This window comes from Macaca mulatta, chromosome 17 (assembly GCF_049350105.2).
Source record: "Macaca mulatta isolate MMU2019108-1 chromosome 17, T2T-MMU8v2.0, whole genome shotgun sequence".
Lineage (NCBI taxonomy): Eukaryota > Metazoa > Chordata > Mammalia > Primates > Cercopithecidae > Macaca > Macaca mulatta.
Window position 1 is genome coordinate 71,780,001 of NC_133422.1, and position 6,444 is coordinate 71,786,444.

Consider the following 6,444-nt stretch of genomic DNA (forward strand, 5'->3'; position numbering starts at 1 on the left):
ATTCTTAGGACACTTAACATGGAGAGTCTGAGATCAGGATACAACTGTGGGCTGTAACTAAGGGCAGTGGAAGCAGGCGGCCTTGGCTAGGATGCCGCTGCTCCTCATGACATTTTGTCTCACAAACTTAGCAAGTTCTTAGAAAGTCCAAAACGCCGTATGTGTTGCCTAGTTTTCTTATCTGATCACAGGAAATAAATAGGAAAAATGCAGATAATTTGCATTTTATTTGATAATTTTTAAATAAAAGTTACCTGTTAATAAAATTTCAGGTAGGATGCTCCCTGGGTTTCTTCTGTACAACATCATTCATTGACCAGATAGTTGAAGAAAAGTTATTCTGTGTTTTTTTGAGAGCAGGTACTGTTTATTAACTGACCAACTTAGAAAAATAATCATGGTAGACACCTTAGTTCATTCTTCTAATAAGCCTGTTGATCTGGTCCTCCCTGTTGCCAGCACCTCCACCTTCTACAAAATGGGTGGTCTTTTTCTTTATTCTGCCTCATGGAGAAGATAATCTGAAGGACCACAGGAAGTTATTTGCTTCTTTGAAGCATTTTCTAACAGTATAGATCTCATGAATCAGATCTTCCATGCAGATGATGCCATATTTACCAAGAGATGGAGCAATCAAAGCGTTATCTGTCAAAGCAGTTCGCTTCTTACTGATTTTGCCATAACCACGCTTGTAGATTAGTTTATTTACTGACTTCAGATTAGGGTACCCCCTGCAATATATGGTTCTACAATCCTCAGTATGTTAATCGAAGCCTTGTTAAGCTTCACAAAGGTTCCACTGAAGATTTGACGAAGGCGAAGAAGCTGCAACAGTTTTTGGACCTTTGGACTCACACCACTGATACCTCTGATCCTGATGACAAACGCCAATTTGGGTTCTGCAGGTACATAGAAGTTGCCAGCTTTTCTTGCTATCCTTGCCGTTCAAATTTCAGTTCTGTATATCTGCCTATATTCCTTGTGGTAGTGCTTTGCTTTTTTAGATAAGCGTCCTCCTTGCCTTTCGAAGCATCTTTTGGGCAAACTTCTTTCTCAGGCATCTGATCTTCAGCGCTGCGAAATTCCTTTGCTTTTTCTTGAGGGTTTCTGGTACAGCAGGAACCTTCTGCTTCTTCTTCTCTTTGACACTCTCCATGGTTCCAGCGGGAAACGAGGAACTATTCTTTTATTATTAAAAAGATGAAATCTGCAATCTCCAGCAAACACTACTTTCCCTACTGGATCTTTAAATTATTAGTCCCACATTCCTCCAATACAAATTCACTAAGCCTTTACATCCTGGGTGCTGAATAAACCCTGCAACTGCTTTCAGGAAGAAACCTACCTTTCTTAACCTGGAGGTAGATTGCTGCTCATAAGTGACAGGTGGAGTACTGTAAATCCCCGAGGGTGATTCTAGCCCTTGACCCAGTAGGGTATTTACTGTCAGTGACGCCCAGATTTAGAAAGAGGACGTAAACATGCTGTCGACACCAGACAGGGCAAAGAGCAACTGCTTGTGGGAAACACACATGCATCCATCATCATCACTGCGGATGAGGAGGAAAAGGAGGACAAGGTGTGAATTTGAAAAGCAGGATAACTTAGTGAGGGTCTGAGTGCTTAAGATCAAATCTCACTCCACCCTCATTGCCTTATGTGATCCCGAGAAGTTACTCAAAATATCTGTACCAACATTTCCTCAGTCTGAAGGTAGGAAGTAGCACCTTTTGCATAGGGTTGTTGGAAAGATTAAAAATAGTATATGTCATCTGTGTCAAAACCTTGATACTAGTGTATTTCTGTTCACTGTTTGCACCACGTTAGTTTCCTTGATATATGTTGAATAAAAAAACAAAAACAAAATTTGACTTGGCCCCGTGGCTCACACCTGTAATCCCAGCCCTTTGGGAGGCAGAGACAGGCAGATCACCTGAGGCCAGGCATTTCAGACCAGCCTGGCTAACGTGGCGAAACCCCATCTCTACTAAAACTACAAAAATTATGTGGGCCTGGTGGCACATGCCTGTAATCCCAGCTACTCTGGAAGCTGAGGCAGGAGAATCACTTGGACCCGGGAGACAGAGGTTGCAGTGAGCTGAGATTGCACCACTGCACTACAGCCTGGCCTACAGAGCAAGACTCTGTCTCAAAAAAAGAAAAAAAAATTGATTAAAATGTCAAATTGGCTTTTATTAGTGACTCATAAAACAGGCAGTTGCTATTCAAAATAGAGGGAGCTTCAATAAGCCTGGCAGACCAGTTGGTTCTCCTAAGGTAACTTGAACAGAAATAGGGAAACCGAAATATAAAAAGTGAATTGGTTAACATCAGGTTACTTCAGGTTACTTTCCTTATAAAGGGTTAAAGCAGAGAGGACTTCCTTATCATGCTGACTCAGGCTGACTGGGCCTTTTCTGATTGCTTGCTGTAAATCTCTTGTTTTTGGGAAAAGCCAGTCTATTTGGGAATTTTCTTGTTTACGTTTCAGCTTGATTACATGGCACTTAGCACAAGTGACCCCATTTTGGTTCAATCTGTTGCGACCTAATGCAGGAGCTCAGTCCAAAACCACGGCCTCTCATACGTTTTATTTAACAACACAAAGAAAAGAGTTTTTGTTCTGAAGCCGATTTTCTTGAGGCTATTGATAAACCGATCACAACAGAACTAAAAAATATATTCAATAAACAAGTACAAGATTAAAGAATTGTCTAAAAAATGTAATGTAACAAGTGAAAGATTATAAATCCAAATCACTCGATTTAGGATTAGGGTGAGGTATTCATTATGGCTCCACAGTTTGTTTTTAAGTGTCACCTAATGAGTAGATGTCACACTCCAATCTCTTCCTTAAGTGAATATTATAAATTTTAATTTTATTAAATTCACACTTAAATTATGCTTTTAAAATTATCTTTGGGTCGGGCATAGTGGCTCATGACTATAATTTCAACATTTTGGGAGGCTGTGGCAAGAGGATTACTTGAGCCCAGGAGCTTGAGACCAGCATGGGCAACAAAGTGAGACTGACTCTACCAAAAACATTTTATTTAATTAGCCAGGCATGGTAGCACAGGCCTGTAGTCCCAGCTACTCAGGAAGTGAGGTGGGAGGATCACTGGGGCCTGAGAGGTCAAGGCTGCAGTGAGCCATGGTCATGCCACTGCACTCTAACCTGGACAAGACAGCGAGACCCTGTCTCAAAATAAAAATGAAAATAAAATAAAATTATCTTTGAACTAAAATAAATTATGGCAAGTGAAATTGTCAAAACTCTGAAAATAGAACCTACATATAGTTGATGTATTTGTTTAGACCAGTTAATCATGTAAACAACAGGTAAGTATATCCAAGTTTCAGAAACACTTTGGGGGTTCGTTAATTTTTGGTTACCTTCAAGATTTTCTTAACCTCTTATTTGTGTCAGGGCCAGGCTCATGCCTTTAATTCTAGCACTTTGGGAGGCCAAGGCAGGAGGATCGCTTGAGCCCAGGAATTAGAGACCAGCTTGGGAACATAGTGAGACTCCTTATTACTACAAAAAATTTTAAAATTATCTGGGCATGGTGGTACATTCCTGTAGTCCAGCTGCTATAGGGGCTGAGATGGGAGGATCACTTGAGGTAGGAGGCTGTGGCTGCAGTGACTGTGATTGCACTACTGCACTCCAACCTGGGTGGCAAAGTGATACCCTGTCCTACAAAAAAAAAAAAAGAGTAGAAAATTAGTGTGTCTAAGGCCGGAGCTCTTAGGCAAACTGGTGAAGCTCCTTCTCAGAATAATGTTTTTAACGCCTAAGATAAAAAATGAGATTGTAAGTGAGAAACTAAAAATCAGCTTGGACTTTAATCTGCCCTGGTATTCATTAGCGTGGACTGATAAAACCAGCCTCAAAATTACCAGAAAACAATATTTCTCTCAAACCACAGCAAATCATAAAGTGTCATAACAACCTCCTTTCTTTTCTCCTTAAAATTTTTTATTTTTTATTTTTGCCGATTCCTTTATGCAAGTTGCTGTGTGTGTCTCTGTTGTCTCCGTGGAAGGCCAGAGCCACATGGTCCTAAGAGTTGGGCACCGGGAAGCGTAGGCTGATCTGAAGAAGACACTTCAATCATGGGTGATGTTAAAAATTTTCTCTATGCCTGGCGTGGCAAAAGGAAGATGACCCCATCCTATGAAATTAGAGCATTGGGGAACAAAAATAGGCAGAAATTCATGTGTGAGGTTCAGGTGGAAGGGTATAACTACACTGGCATAGGAAATTCCACCAATAAAAAAGATGCACAGAGCAATGCTGGCAGAGACTTTGTTAACTATTTGGTTCGAATAAATGAAATAAAGAGTGAAGAAGTTCCAGCTTTTTGGGGTGGCATCTCTGCCCCCACTTACTGATACTCCTGACACTACAGCAAATGCTGAAGGAGGTTTACCAACAACCATGGGAGGGCCTCTTCCACCACATCTGGCTCTCAAAGCTGAAAATAATTCTGAGGTAGGGGCCTCTGGCTACGGTGTTCCTGGGACCGAGGAGCCAACTTGAAGGTGAAGCACCGTCTCTAATAAATAAATAAATTACAAGTGGCACACACTTGTAATCCCAGCTACTAGGGAGGCTGAGGCACGAGAATTACTTGAACCTGGGAAGTGGAGGTTGCGGTGAGCCGAGATGACATCACTGCACTCTAGCCTCGGCGACAGAAGGAGACTCCGTCTCCAAAAAAATAAATAAATAAATCCAATACCAGGAAGTGCTTTCTTACCATGAGAGCTCCCCACAAACCAGAGTGAGAAGACAGATACAGCAGAAGCAGGACCAGAGGTCTCCACCACTGAACCAGGTCAACCTGAATTTGTTTTTGTAGCTCTGGGAAGTCTTGAACTGAATGGGAGGTTCTACTGTGGCCCTCTAGTGTATGGTTCCAGGATTTGTAAACACTCTAATTCTTGTTTTTTGTTTTGTGTTGGTTTTTGTTTTTGTTTTTAAGCTGTTCCTGCTAATTGCTTTTTAAGCCAGGCTCAAGTGTGGGTCCACAGGGAATACTTCAGGTGCCCTTCGAATCAGATACTAGTTTCAGCCCTCAGGGCTAGAATGCTTCCCGCTGTTACTTGGGCAGGTCTTTGAAGAAGCCAGTTTAGCCTTGGTAGTTTTGAATTTGGCCATAGTATAGGGAGGAGAGCTAGGTAGCTTTCAAAACGCTCAGACAGATGTGTGGGAAAATGCAGCCCGGTCTGAACCTCCGCAGGAGCCCCGCACCTGGTGCAGCAAGTGGGCAAAGGAGTGTGTGTTCAGGGCAGGGTACTCAGTCCCATCTGTAATCGAGAGATCTGGAGGGTCCGAGGAAGTCAGTGACACCCCCACAAGCCACACACCTTCCAATGGATTGTGGAAGAGATCTGGAGGGCCTGAGGAAGTCAGTGACACCCCCACAAGCCACACACCCTCCAATGGATTATGGTGGTCATCCCTGGCTACCGAAGCCACCTTGCTTATTCCCATAGCCTTACAAACATTATGATGCTTCACACGAGTTGTGGGTGAAGTGAAAGAGTTGGAAAGTCCCGGTCTAAGGCTCTGCAAAACTGCTCTCTGGTAAAAACAAGTGACTATGGCAAGGCCTTGAATGTACTACGTACAGACTTAAGTCAGTATTTGTGCCTAACAGCAAAGCAAGCCATGAGAGGTTCCTCAAAAGTCAGGTAATTGATGCCATTGTTTTCTCGACATGGTTGAAGAGTCAGAGAAGAGAAGGTGATGCAGAAGCTTCTTTCCAGTTAAGTGACAGATCCAAGCAAGGAACACCTGCCGGTGGCGGGAGCGGTAGGGGAGGGGTGGATTCGGCAGCACTCGGGTAGTGGCAGGGACCACATATTGTCGGTGTTTAACCACTTTTATCACTGGCCCAGGTCGGGTGAGGACAAGTCATTTCCCCACTAAGCTCTTGGGGAGTGGCAGGGACCACATATTGTCAGTGTTAACCACTGTTATCACCGGCCCAGGTCGGGTGAGGACAAGCCATTTCCCCACTATTGTCTCTTCTTCCTTACTGCACCCCCGGCTCCGCACCCTCAGCCCCAAATACACATTCTCATTCACTCAACGTTTGTTGACACCTAGCGTGGGCCCTGTGTGATGGGGTAAAAGTTCGGTGTTGGGAGGAGCCCCAGTGACAGATTTTCGGTTTTGGTTTGGTTTTGGTGGTGGCTGCTGGGCAGGGACAGGTCAGTTCATAAAAGAAGAGGCCCCAGGTCTGGATCGAATTCTCCTGGGAGCCAGACCAAGGCGCCTTCCTGGACTGAAAAGTGCGGCAGCCGCCGCGGGCAGGGTGCGGGGAGGCGTCACGCGCCGGAACCTGCGCTTGCTGCCAAGCTCTGGGCCTGATTAGCCGGGGTGGGGCGTCCCGCGTCCTGGGCTGGCGGCTCCGCGCATGCTCCTCCCTC

General features: G+C 44.2%; 1 pseudogene; it reads right to left on the reverse strand.

Moving 5' to 3' along the window:
* Positions 1-208: 208 nt before the first annotated feature.
* LOC698778 (large ribosomal subunit protein uL30 pseudogene) lies at positions 209-1,175 on the reverse strand (annotated as a pseudogene).
* Between the last annotated feature and the right edge of the window lie 5,269 nt (positions 1,176-6,444).